Below are 14519 nucleotides of genomic sequence, written 5' to 3' on the forward strand. Positions count from 1 at the left end.
AATAGTAGGTGTGTGTAGGGGATTATTTCATCCCTATCTCTCTCTCTCTCTCTCTCTCTCATCCGTTCCCTCTCCCTCTCTAGCCGACCCTCTCCCTCTATCACTCAATCTCACAAAACCCTCAATTCCTACCAGCTTCATTCACGTCCTAGTGTACTATGGAAGGTAACATTTTTTAAATCAAACTCTTAATTATTCCTTTATTTTTTCCATCGCGTAGTTAGTTGAAGTGCGAGAGATTTCCATCGTAATGTACTCTTTCTGTCTCTCACTATTTCAGAGCAATGTGGGAAGTAGTAAATGAAGACGAGCACAATGAAATGATGCGACAGTACCAGCCCCTCCGAAGGTTTTGGTTCTTCGTAGTTTCTGTAATAGCCTTTTGTTTAGCATGCACTAGTTGTGCTATGGGTTTGGGGCCAAATATCAGGTTTCCTTTCCTTCTGCTACTAGCAGCTATTGCAGTGTCCCTGTTGATTTTTGTTCCGATGGGAATATTTGCGGCAACAACAAATCAAGTGAGTTGTGTGTTGGTTATTTATCGACTCTTCTACTACTTCTTCCGTGTTATGTTAAGAAGATTGGTCAGTTTCCAAATCGAGAACATAAAATCTGCATTTGAACAACAAAGAATTGAACTTTCTTTTGATAAAGTTAACTTATTCACATCAATTTAGTAACTAGCAGTCTAGCAGCAAAAAAATTGAATTTTTTTCATATGAATTTTTATGAATCGAATACTCTGTAAACACTTCGGTAGAAAAGCTCTAGCCACTGTAGCTCTCTTCTTTTGGATAGGTACTGTTCACAAGCAAAAGAATAATTTATTAATTTCCCCCCTCCCCTTCTCTCTCTCTCTCCCTCTCCCTCTGTGCAAATGAGAATATCGGCAAGGATATGATCTACCGTCGTTTGGGTTTCTGTCGAGTATGATCTTCTATTGTCTTCGCCGTTTCTCACTCAATCTCTCGTCATTGTTTAACCTTCTTTGTCTTTTCCAGTTGATTGACGATCTATTTTTGGGGATGTGGGTTTTAAAGCGACAATAGACGCCGATCTCCAGCGACAAGGTCCAGCGATGTTCTACGATCGATGTGGGTTTTAACGAGCAGAAGAAGAAAACATATATATCTACAGGTGTGTGGGTGTATATGAGTATATGCATATATCGTTGCCTATATATATGTGTGTATATATACATACTCTTTTTGTATTATTTTATGATAGTTGATGGATATGGAGAAAATAGTAGAGAGACTGGAGGAGGGTGGGAGAAAAAGTGAATAGGTAGAATAGAAATTGTGCCTTTTTCGTTAGGTATATATTTTTGCTAATATTGGTGTACATGCTCTTAGGAGTTATAGTTGAAATAAGAGTTCAATTCCGCTAGGTTGCTTTTCCTAGGAATTTAAAGAGGGAATGGACTTGGGTCAATCAAGTACCGACATGTGTCATGGGTTGAAGGAACTCCTCCTACCGGGGTCGGAGGAAAGCCGGTTCTAAAATCATTTGGCATATACTGATAATTACATATAACACAAGGTATTTTACTGATTTGCATCAAGCTCAAATTTCCTCCTTATTGGATACATGCACCACACAGCTGCAGGAGATCACTAGTTTTTGCATAGAGCCAGTGCTGCTTTTCCATTCCAATTCTAGCTCTATTTTTGGGTTGTATATATTCTCATGTTATCTGTTTTAGCTTTATTCGGGTTGTAATTGCTTTTAAACAGTTTGCCTATCTCTCTATATTTCTTGCCGTACTTCCAAAAAAAATAGAGGTAGAAATTCTCCCAGTTTACATAATTAAGAAATTTTAGAAATTGAACTCCTGTAGATAGAGATATACACCTACAAACACATGAATCAAAAGGTGATGCCTATCCAATTTGGAGGCCCTTGTCGGACGAAGGATTAACTTAAAATTTTGACGTTGACTTAATCGCAGTACAGGAAAAAAAAAATCGACAACACCAAAGATAAAGACAGTTGACTTAAATTAAACCAAATACATTCCTCCTTTGAACATGCCCAAAATTCTGTGTGAAGAAACTTTCCTCTTAAACAACAAACTGCCATCCAAAAAAAACTACTTTGATCTACAATGTTTAAAAAAAAAAATTAATGTACTAAACTATGGAAGTCATTCACAGCTAATTTGGCCCACGCCTAATAGCAATCTTCAACCTTCATGCCTGGTGCTGTTGGACATTTTGCAAGGGGACAATAATCTTTCGATTGAGATCCCCATGTCGGGATAACCTTTGTCATTAGGTACCCTAAGGCATTTAGCACCCAACCCCAGTCATTAGCGAAACAGCCAATAAATATTGGTAATTGGGTGACCAGCTTGCCTTATAATGACTAGCAACAACTGAAAAAACTAATCCTACCAAAAACCACGAGTTCAAATTGGCTGGAACAGTTGGCGGCATCCCTATTGTTGCTGCGAGAATTACTGGAAGCTTTATTTCTCCGATTAACTTCCACTTACGAGAAGCAATCAATAATATAAGCTCAGCGATAGCAAAAATAACGACGAAGGATAATATTAGTTTCGCATAGTTACCATCATGAAAGAGACGTTGCGGGCCAATGACACCCCACATAATGGCAGTTTGGTAAACCATATCAAGTGGGCTACCTAGAGGCTTTTCGGCATAACCAATTCCAAGGTGCCATGACACGCCAAACCCAACTGAAGCACTAATAATATACGCTGCAACCTACCCAAAAAACAAAGTAAAAAGTTAATTTAAGTCAATAATAGATTCAATTGCCAACAAAAGAAGATCGCATATGTTGCTAATACCAGAATGGTTTTGGAAAAAGCAACTAATTCAAAAATACTGAAAAAAATGATTTTATTTTGTCGAACAGTGCTTAAACTTAATGTAAAAGTGTTTTATGTAACAGATGTATAGTCCCTCTTAAATTTGGATTGCATTGATTAATTTTGAGCCAATCTTAAATTTGGATTGCCCAAATAGTAAGAAGATATGCAGCTTAACTACAATCTCCAACAGAGGGACTATACATCTGTTACATAAAACACTTTCACATTAAGTTTAAGCACTGTTCGACAAAATAAAACCTTTTTTCCAGTATTTTTGAATTAGTTGCTTTTTCCAAAACCATTCTGGTATTAGCGACATATGCGATCTTCTTTTGTTGGCAATTGAATCTATTATTGACTTAAATTAACTTTTTACTTTGTTTTTTGAGTAGGTTGCAGCGTATATTATTAGTGCTTCAGTTGGGTTTGGCGTGTCATGGCACCTTGGAACTGGTTATGCCGAAAAGCCTGGAGGTAGCCCACTTGATACGGTTTACCAAACTGCCATTATGTGGGGTGTCATTGGCCCGCAACGTCTCTTTCATGATGGTAACTATGCGAAACTAATATTATCCTTCGTCGTTATTTTTGCTATCGCTGAGCTTATATTATTGATTGCTTCTCGTAAGTGGAAGTTAATCGGAGAAATAAAGCTTCCAATAATTCTTGCAGCAACAATAGGGATGCCGCCAGCTGTTCCAGCCAATTTGAACTCGTGATTTTTGGTAGGACTAGTTTTTTCAGTTGTTGCTAGTCATTTTAAGGCAAGCTGGTCACCCAATTACCAATATTTATTGGCTGTTTCGCTAACGACTGGGGTTGGGGTGCTGAATGCCTTAGGGTACCTGATGACAAAGGTTATCCCGACATGGGGATCTCAATCGAAAGATTATTGTCCCCTTGCAAAATGTCCAACAGCACCAGGCATGAGGGTTTGCTATTAGGCGTGGGCCAAATTAGCTGTGAATGACTTCCATAGTTTAGAACATTAAATTTTTTTTTTTAAACCTTGTAGATCAAAGTAGTTTTTTTTGGAATGGCAGTTTGTTGTTTAAGAGGAAAGTTTCTTCACACAGAATTTTGGACACGTTCAAAGGAGGAATGTATTTGGTTTAATTTAAGTCAACTGTCTTTATCTTTGGAGTTGTCGATTTTTTTTTCCTGTACTGCGATTAAGTCCACGTCAAAATTTTAAGTTAAACCTTCGTCCGACAAGGGCCTCCAAATTGTGGATAGGCATCACCTTTTGATTCATGTGTTTGTAGGTGTCTATCTCTATCTACAGGAGTTCAATTTCTAAAATTTCTTAATTACGTAAACAGGGAGAATTTCTACCTCTATTTTTTTTGGAAGTACGGCAAGAAATATAGAGAGATAGGCAAACTGTTTAAAAGCAATTACAACCCGAATAAAGCTAAAACAGATAACAGGAGAATATATACAACCCAAAAATAGAGCTAGAATTGGAATGGAAACTTGGGCCTTGCCCTAGGGCCGAGCCTGCATACTTGGGCTGCAAGGCCATGGTTGTTTGCGAAGTTTGAACTTTGAACCACGTGTCCTGTTTTCATTTTCCCTACCCCACCCACTCCTCACTTTTTTTCTTTTTCTTTTTTTTTGGTTTGATTGCATAGACCCTAAAATCTTTCTCTACTTTCTTGATGTTGCCCACACTTATTCAAGTGGCCTGAGCAAAGAGTACCAAATCAAAAAAACTCAATGGGCATTTTGGTCCACAAACAGAGGCTTTGATACAAATCCAAGTCTCATAGTTGTATGCTGAATGTCATTTGAATGGATACTATTCCATGCATAGGATGAAGATCACATTGCCAAATTCCTATGGTTCGATAGAAGTGCTCAGTGCTTTTTAGTTAGCAATGCTAGTATATATGTATACATAAGCTTAAGAAATTAAGTTCCGTAGCACCAAAAATATAAGATTACGAAATAATTTTTACACTCCACTATTTTATCAATGCTCTCCAAAATTTGTCTTTTAGTGTGGTTTAATGCATCAATTAAATTCCGGAGCACATTTATAAGAAAGTGAAGTGCAAAAATTATTTTCTCTATCCACTTATAAAATTAACCCTCATATACAACTACAATTGTTTTTTACCCAACTAGAAGAAAAATATCCATTTTAAGAAAATAATTGATGATAAATGCTTCGAAAAAGAGTACTTTTGTGACGACCCGAACTTATACAATACAGTAATATCTATTAGTAATCTAATATCACTGGTCATTCAGGTATTGAAGCATTGGAGGTCCTCTAAAACATACGATAAAGGAGATTAATTAGTCGAAACTTGAGAGAGTACCTATATTTGGTTGTCAGTAATTAGAGCTTCAAGCTCTTTCTCAAGACCTGCAACGCTCGTTTTGAAAGACAATAGCCATCATCCGAAGATCAACAGACACAAATGGGTGAGTATATTGGATAAGGGCTTTGTGACGGATCTCTTCATACAGTGTCTCGAGTCTCAACATGGTCGTGCAAATGGATATCAAGCAGCAGGGTTGCTTTCAAATTCCCAAGGTAATCCAGACATGAAGCATAATGGCTGCCATGATAATAGAAAAGTGTTCACATCAGAATACGAAGTAAAAAGATGGTAATTCCAAGAACGGGCAATTAGCACCCAATAAAATGAGGCAAGAATAAGATAAAATGCAAAGGTAAATCAGAATGCCACCAACCTAGCAACATGGACATGTTCAAAAGAACAAAGACATAGCAAGTTAGCTTGAATAAAAATGTGAACAAGCTCCCTAACTTCAGGAACTACCTCTAAGAAATCCCGAAAGTTGAGATTGTCGATGGCCTTGTTCTGCCAAATAAATGAAACTAATCAGAAACATAACTCCAAACTACGATATTACATAGGAACTATTCAATAGTAATAGACATGGTATAGTTGCCTTAAGCTCTGTCGCAATGTCTTGGAGTGCAATCACTTCTGAGTATCTGTTCCCCAATTCGTGAACTGTCTCCATGAACTGCAAATATGCCAAAGATATTAAATGACACAAATCCAAACCAAAAGAACAAGTTCAATTGAAAGGCAATAGTAAACGATCAATCAATCAGTAGCGGTAGAGACCATGTTCCATGATTTCAAACACATAACGAAGGAATGATTTACTACTACTTCTTACAATGAAGACTAAACGACAAGATAAGGACCATAGACTCAAACGACTGGTTGTGTAAACCAAGAGAAGTTTGGGACTCTGGTAAATTTTAAACCAGCAAGTTATTGGAACTTCAGGCTACTTCAAACTAAAGTTGAGCCATGCTACACATGATAGGCAATCACAGACGTGCTTTATTTCAAGAGGCACACGCCCAAGTCAAGCTCAAAATCATAGCTGAGTAATTGACACAGATATGCAAATTTGTATGGAAGAATGCCAGATTATTATCACCAAATCTGAGGTAATTAAGCCGTGACGTTTGGTCCCAATATAACTCCTCTTGCTCCAAAGGAGATTTGATGAGTTGACGAGGTTTTCTTCCTCTTCTCAATTGTCCTCTGAGTTTGGACTGTTTGGATCTCGGCAATGCGCAATTTAAGCATCTCCTCTTGCTTTCCATACCTTGAAACTCCTCCTTATGCCAAGCCCTCAACTTGACTTAGCACTTCCTCAACTTCTGGCTAATTGTGTTGTGTTTTATCCAGAGCTTTGAATGGACCACTGTTGCTGGATAATATCCCCACATTCCTCCTAAGATGTCCACATTGACTCAAATACAAGACCAAGGCCTACGAATCCCAGCACTTATACCATGAATGTGATCCCAAACTTCCTCTTTGTTACTCACCTCTGGACTCCCATAAAAGAAATCTCCCATGCCCGACACTCTTCATTTGACAAGCACACTACGTAACTACAATTAATGCACCTATCTTGAAAGACCAATTCGTTCAACATAGCAAAACTCGCTATAGTTGAGGGAACGCCTTGTTCGTTCCAACCCAAATCGCCTTGTTCGTTCCAACCCAAATCCTACTCCATACCTCCATAACATCGAATTGTAATGTTGAGATTTGGTACGAGAGTTCTCCTGTAATGTTTCTTGATTGAATAACAACAGACCATCTCTTCCTTCTCATTTCTATTAATTTCTCTTCTGTTTTCACTCTTCTCTTCCACCATTGTTTCTCTCCAATTTCATACTTAGCTGCTCATAACACCTTCTTTATCAGTCTATATTCCGTTGATCCATGGGGTTGCACTTTTCAACAAAAATTGCAACCAAAAAAAAAAACCCCAAGCACCGACAAAGAACATCGTCCTGAATTACATTAGGTAACACGAAATGATGAAATTGATTGCACAATTCGAATCGCATACAATTTGGAAAAAAATTGAGCACTTTCATACCTGATAACGTGAGGCAATCAGTTTACGGAGGATTGACGCCCACGGAGGAATGACGCCCGTTTGTAAACGATGATCCATTGAAATCTTAGACGTTTACACACAGAGAGAGAGAGAGATCGATCTTGGGGACGACGTCTGGCGTTGGGGTTAGCGCTTTTGCAGCACGTCCTCGTGCTCATTAGAAACTCGCGAGTGACAGACGCGAGCCTTTACCAAAACGGCGTTGCCCGTACTTGTTAATACTTCGCAGCTTCGCCCTGCGAAGTCCTTTGAAGACGAGAATTTGTCAAATTGTGAGCTCATTCTGGTTTATTTTTGTGATCGCAATTCTTCATGTTGCAGAGATTTTGGAGTTTTTGGCCGAAATGGCCATAATTTGTAATCAAATTGGAGAAATACCCATCTTTTGAAACGTTTTGTAAAAATAGGCCATCGCGCCTTTTCAAAACGCGTTATAGCGGTTAGGTGCCATGTGGCCATGGTTTGGTTGCCACGTAGGAATCATGCCTGTTGCCATAATAACTCCTTTTGAGAAGGAGTGATAGTTCTAACCCAAATAGCACCTTTTCAAAAGGAGCTATATTTCTAAACCCTAATCCCTAATAGCGTCTTTTACATATTTTAACCCTAATAGCTCCTTTTGAAAAGGAGCTATAATTCTGACCCTAATCACACAATCTGCTATATTTTAACCCTAATAGATCCTTTTCAAAAGGAGCTATAATTCTGACCCTGATAACACAATCAATCTCGAAAATGCGTTATGTACCATCTCAATACTCTTGATATATTCGATCGTGTCTTTAAAAAGTGTGTTTCGAGCCATGATTTTTTTTTTCTTAAATGCCGATATTCGAGCCAAAACCCTAGTATATATACACATATACATACATATATATAAATATATATATACATACACATATACATGAGACAAGGAAGATGGAGATGAGACAAGGAAGATGGAGAGACTTACTGTGAGTGAAACGGAGGGTGGAGAGCAGGACGACGGAGAAGAGGAACGTGGCTGGAGGAGATCGCGCAGGTTCAGAGGTCGCGATCGACATGGAGAGAGAAGGGCGAGCAGATAGAAGGAGAAGGAGAGGATTTGATTTATGTTCAAGTGTGGATTTTACCTGGATTTTAAACCTATGGCTCCTCTTGGGAATGAGTTATAATCTGCCTATAACGCCTCTATAATAATCTGCCTATAACGCCTTCCTAAAAGGCGCTATAACAATCTGACTAAGACTCCTTCGCCATGTAGGAGTTGGCCTAACCGCTATAACGCGTTTTGAAAAGGCGCGATGACCTATTTTTACAAAACGTTTCAAAAGATGGGTATTCCTCCAATTTGATTACAAATTATGGTCATTTGAGTTAAAAACTTGAGATTTTGAAGGCTATATAAACCTTGATAAATTTAATTTGAATCGAATACTGATTCGCGTACAATCGAAGACGATAATTGTGAATTTTCTTTTTCGAAAATAAACTTGGAAACATTGTATCAAACCCATTTCTAGAGAAACGACGTCGCCCACGTCGCAAGCGTGCATTGTAGGAACTGCAACGGGAATTCGACAAATTGTGATCTCGTTTAGATTTATCTTCATGATCAAAATCGTTCAAGCTGTAGATCTTTTCAAGAAGATACGAAATTCCAAAGATTATTTGAATCGAATGCTGAATGGTTCATGATCAGAGACGATGAAAGTGAATTTGTTCTTATGAAAATGGATTTGTCCACAGTGTATCAAACCCATCATATCAAAGAACAAATTCACTCCGACGAAGAAACGTCCGTCCCCGGCGGCGAAGTTTTTCAGCAGAAAAGGACGACAGAGTACCTTCTGGATTCTTAATCTTCCATCCTTCAACCATAACTGATAACCAGTAAGCTAATTTCGATTTCGTATAAATTTCACCACAATCGTGTTTTGTTTAAATTCTCCATACACGCATGATCCTTTCATGGTCACTTGAATTTTACCTTAATCTGTTGATGATCTATTAAAACCCATTAATCTGTGACAACGAACAAGAAATTTCTTGCTCCATTGCAGGTTTAAGTTCAGGCAATTGTCAACTAATTTGTATGTATTACTATACGAGCTGTTGGAAGCACTGGTTTTTGATAGATATTTAGGTTCTTAGAATGTAAGAAGAAGAAGAGATTCCTTTCAGTTTGGAATTCATCCCTCCAAGATAGACGAAGGAGAATAAAACCTTCACTTTTGAAGCTCGTTAAAGTTTCAAACCAAGTTCGAATAAGCTATGGAATTCATCCCTCCAAGATAAACGAAGGAGAATAAAGCCTTCACTTTTGAAGCTCGTTAAAGTTTCAAACTGAGCTCGAATAAGCTACTACTCAGATCATCTGACTTATGATATAGTAGAAAATATGGTAACATGATATTATCCCAATATTATTCTTACAGGAGCCACCACTGAGGAGGTATTCGAGCTGGCAATTAAGGTGCGGGCCGGTGAAAATCCTTCCCTAGCACGGTTGGTGAGTTCGAAACCGTTTGCGGTATCGGGTGCTAAATTTCGATTTAGTTTTCTAGTGGTTCGTAGTTCATATATTCATTTTATCTAATCGACTGACGTAAAATAACTAAGAGTTTTATAGCTAATTAGGATATTAACATCTAACGAATCATAGTGGTACTCTAATAAGAGGATACTGAATTACAGATTATGAAGAGAGACCAATATACTTATGCAAGTTCTGCAACACCCAACTTGAATCCATGGACCATTTTCTCCTCCATTGCCCTCCTTTCAATGGGTTCTTCCTCCTTCCCTAGATGCTTTACTCCATTGGTGGATATGGGCTGGAAACTCAAACCAAAACTGAAGATGATATGGGAATGCATACCATTTGCAATTCCTTGGACCCTGTGGATTAAGAGAAATAGTTTCATATTTGAGAATGAGAATCTGAATTGGGATGAGGTACTGGAGCTTATAAAAACTCAGAGTGATCTTCTGGGCAAAATCAAGGTGGGGCTCTAATGCTTGCTCCGTTGGGGATTTCCTATTCAGACTAGACAATGTTCTAGTTTCTCTGTGACTTGTGTGTATTTGGGTGGTTTTGGGGGGTTGGTCGGGTGAGTGGTGATTTGTTTTGTGTCTCTCTGTCTATGGCGTGTGGGTCGGTTGTTAGCTAGCCGTAGATTGTAGCTACGTAGCTGTTCTTTTTGTCCGACAAGTCCAAAAAAGTCTTCGATTCCCTGGCATCTTGGGTGCCAACGAATGATGAGGAAAAAAATTCTGCATTCTATTCCAGAATGTTTTACATTGAAAAAGGCACTACTGAACTACTGTATCTAATTGTGTGTGGGTTTTTCTGGTTGTGCTCAGTGTGTTGGGGTGTTGGGGAGGGTTATGGGATCTGGTGTGTTCCTGGGATGGACCGGATGGTGTTGGGCCTTGAGTCTTGGTTTTGCGCTTTGGTCATGAGTCATTATATGGTGTTTGGTGTGTTTCTGGTGTATTGGTGTAATCTTGAGTCTATCTGGTGTGTTTGGTGTATGGTCTAGTCTGGAGTCTTGTCTTTTGTCGGGTGGTTGTTCAGTGGAGTCGTTCTTGAGTCTAGTCCTTTGTTGGGGTGCTTGATCACTGGGATTCTTTAACTGTCAGGTGTGCCGTCTTGAGAAAGGGTCAGGTTTTGTTTGCTGCTTAGGAGCCTGGTCTAAGTGCTGGTGGTGTTAATTCAGTTAATAGTTTTTTCACGCACATTCTTTTGTGTACAGCTCTCTGGGTGGCAGTCAAGGCGTACCTCGAGTACAATTACAAAGGTCGACAAGGTGACTTTTTATATCATGGTATGATCCGGCCGGTGGCTTTTTCTTGCTGCTTGTTTCATCTCCTTGGTTCCTGTTTGATGGAGTCTAACAGTATAACTTGTCATATGCAGGTTATGGATATGTTGGGACCAAGCTTGAGGGATGTTTGGAATAATAACTCTCATACGTGCATGCCATGAAGTTTTCATTATTTTTTACGCTTTACATTCTTCACCACTTTAGCATTCATGTTGCCATTGCTTGATCCTTCTTTTTTTCTTCTCACTTCTAAATTCCAGGATGTCCTTTGAGATGGTGGCCTGCATTGCCATAGAAGCAATATCTATACTATAGAGAAGATGCACTCCAGGGGTGAGGAGTTATTTTTTTAACCACCTTTCAAGTTTAGTCAATGTTTCGTACGAGGAATAGGATAAAATTTCGCACAAGAAATATGATAGCTCCAAATACGAAGAAGAATGACCCAAAACAAAGGAATTAGCTTAGTCAACAACAAATTAATTATATAGGACATCCTTTCTGAATCATCTCAATACCATGCCAAGCCCCACCTAGGATCTAATCATGCTCTCTAAAGCTAGTTGGGGCTCCCTTGATTTCTTCAAAACTAATGGGCCTGGCTCACCAAGGAAGTTCTTGTTGGGTTGTTCCCATGTCTTGGAGATGGGTTCTTATTGAGCATCACGTGGCCCAGTAACTGGTTTCTCTGTTGGTTTAAATTGGGCTTGTTGTGGGAATAAGCCCATCAATTCTTGGGCTGACTGTCCTTGCTTGGGGCAATTTTCTGGTGGCTTGGTGGCCTATTTGACAATGCCAAGAAATGGTGGGCCGGATGTTGTTCAGATTGCCATTTCTGGGTGCTATGCTTGGCCCATTTTCAACACTCTGGGCTTCTCACTTGTTTTCGTCGCATGGGCTGTGTATCATATTAGGATCTTTAAACTCTGAATGGAACATGAAAGATTGGATTAATCATTTATACACATATCTAGTTAAGCTAAATTTTTTTGGGTGTACTCAAAAAAATCATTTTAAAATTAATCAACAGCTCGGACTATCACTAGCTTGAAATTAAAGAAAACTGAATGCAATTAAAGGGGTTTCCCAATATGCGCATTATGCAATAGTGCTTATATATATGGGATTTGCTTTTGTCAAAAAAAATAGAGACCAATTTAAAATGCATCTGGCTTTACTTATCCACTTGCTGATAGAGATTTTCATTTTTTTTTTCTCAATTTCTCAGATTGTTCGGATCAATTTATACACACTTCGTCTAATTTTTGAAGATCAACTTCGATTAAAACCGGGACAAAATCTAAAAATGTATGAACCAACCCGACAAGAATTCATAGCTCCTTAGAATCCTGCGGGCACAAAGCTTCAGTAATGACTTGGTCAAAGCCAGAAGCTACAAGCCTATTTGGCCTCATAATGTTCTTGGGCAGGACAAGAAGTTCATGCCGTGGAATGAAAGAGAATTCCGAATCCGCTTCGTAATCTTGTTAGGTATAGGTGTTTTTCTTCTAGTATTCAAGGCTCTTTATTTTGGGGGCCTAATATTCTCCCTTGCTCTCATTGCTAAATATTAGATTTCTATCCACACTATACCGAGCCCGGGGGAACAGGCCATTCGACAGGGAGATTCTGCAATTGCGGAGGCTTGTGGCAAAATCCTTTTCTTATGCGGAAGACTAGGAAGACGAATAATCCCTCCTAGAATTATTTGTTCCCCAAAGCAAGCCAATCTCAAAGTTTCTTACACAAGGGCATCTCTAGGTAAGACATAAACAGGATGGATACACAGCCCACGCGGCAAAAATTGTAAGAAATTTTTTTTGGAAAATGACGGCCAATGACGTGTTTTGATAATTAATACCCGTTAAGGACATGCTGAAAACATTTGTTAATGCTGAAAATGTCATTTACGGGTATTAATTATCAAAACACGTCATGGGCTGTCATTTTCCCAATTTTTTTCACCTAAGGAATTTTGAGAGGCCAATTTTGATAGAAGTTTTGCAAATCAACTTGAAAATTAAAATGATTAAAGAGAATATTAGAAGTTCTGAAGGGGCCAAGGAAGAAGTAAGAGAACAACAAAGCCAAGGAGTTTGGCCAATTGGGTATGAGACGACTAAAAAAAAAAAAAGAGATTAGTATGATCTAATTTTAATTTTTTCTGATAACTCTATTTGCTTCTTTGCAATTCAACAACTGAGAAGCCTTTTATCTCATCCTAGTTCAGTAGTTTGGAATTGGCTTTCTGTTTTTCTTACGGCCTCTTTAAAATTTACTTCTCTTCTTTTACCATTTCCTTACGACTTGTCCTGGAACATACAGCGGTAGCCCTTTTTTTTTTTTTTGGTCAAAATATTAGAGCTTTTATTATAACCGTCACAATGAGTACATCCAGACATCAAAAAAGATGGTTATCTTTCCTAAGGGAAGATAATAACCAATCGGGAGGCCTAGCTTCCCAAATCTTCACACAAGAGCCTCACAAACCATACTTTGCTAATGAGTCTGCTACACCATTAGCCGACCTCAAGCAAATAAAATCTCACAATCTCCCAACCGTTGCTTGGACCGCTTAATTAATAGTATCTTCCACTATCACCTCAATATCTGTTGGGTGTGCTCTTCCCGGATAATCCTTACCAACTGTTGTGAATTTCCCCTCCATAATAATCGGACCCAGTCCCAAAAACAAAGCAAAATCAAAAGCAAATGGAAATGGAAAAATAGTACTCCAGCTGCAGATGCAAGGTGTATGGTCCCTGGCCCTTCAAGAAGATGAACCATTTAAAGTCAGTTAGCACATGCCTATGAAATAGTATAAGGGAGAGTTAAGGGATATATATAGCCCAAAATAGAGTCGACTTGCAGCTCATACGCAACCCACAGCTGCATATATATCTTCAGAATCCCAAGTTTGTTTGTTTTTTTGGTAAATATCTTCAGAATCCCAAGTTGGAACGACTGTAATGCTACATTCAATGCTATAATAGCTAGTGGGTAATTCAACGCAGTCAGGGTAATTCTACGCGGCCAGGTGCAATTTTACGAGGTCAAGTGCAATTTTACGCGGCCAGGTGTAATTTTATGCGGCCAAGTGTAATTCTACGCGGCCAGGTGTAATTCTTGGTGTCCAGGAGTAATTCTTTGCAGCCAGGAGTAATTCTTAGCGGCCACGAGTAATTCTTTTCGGCCAAGAATAATTTTTCACATTCATAAGTAATTTTTTGCGACCATGAGTAATTCTTGGTAGCCAAGAGTAATTCTTCGCAACCAAGAGAAACTGTAATTGTTGGAATAAATTGTTCATTCGACAGGAGAAATCGAAAAAAATAAAAAAATAAAAACCGAAATTGAAAAAATACATAGAAGACGGTACTGTAGATTAAAAAAAAAACAATTGTTATGTATTTTTTTTTCTTATTTTTCATTATATTTTGACCAGTTGGAAGATT

The sequence above is a fragment of the Rhododendron vialii genome, chromosome 3a (genome assembly GCF_030253575.1).
Source record: "Rhododendron vialii isolate Sample 1 chromosome 3a, ASM3025357v1".
NCBI classification, from domain to species: Eukaryota; Viridiplantae; Streptophyta; class Magnoliopsida; order Ericales; family Ericaceae; genus Rhododendron; species Rhododendron vialii.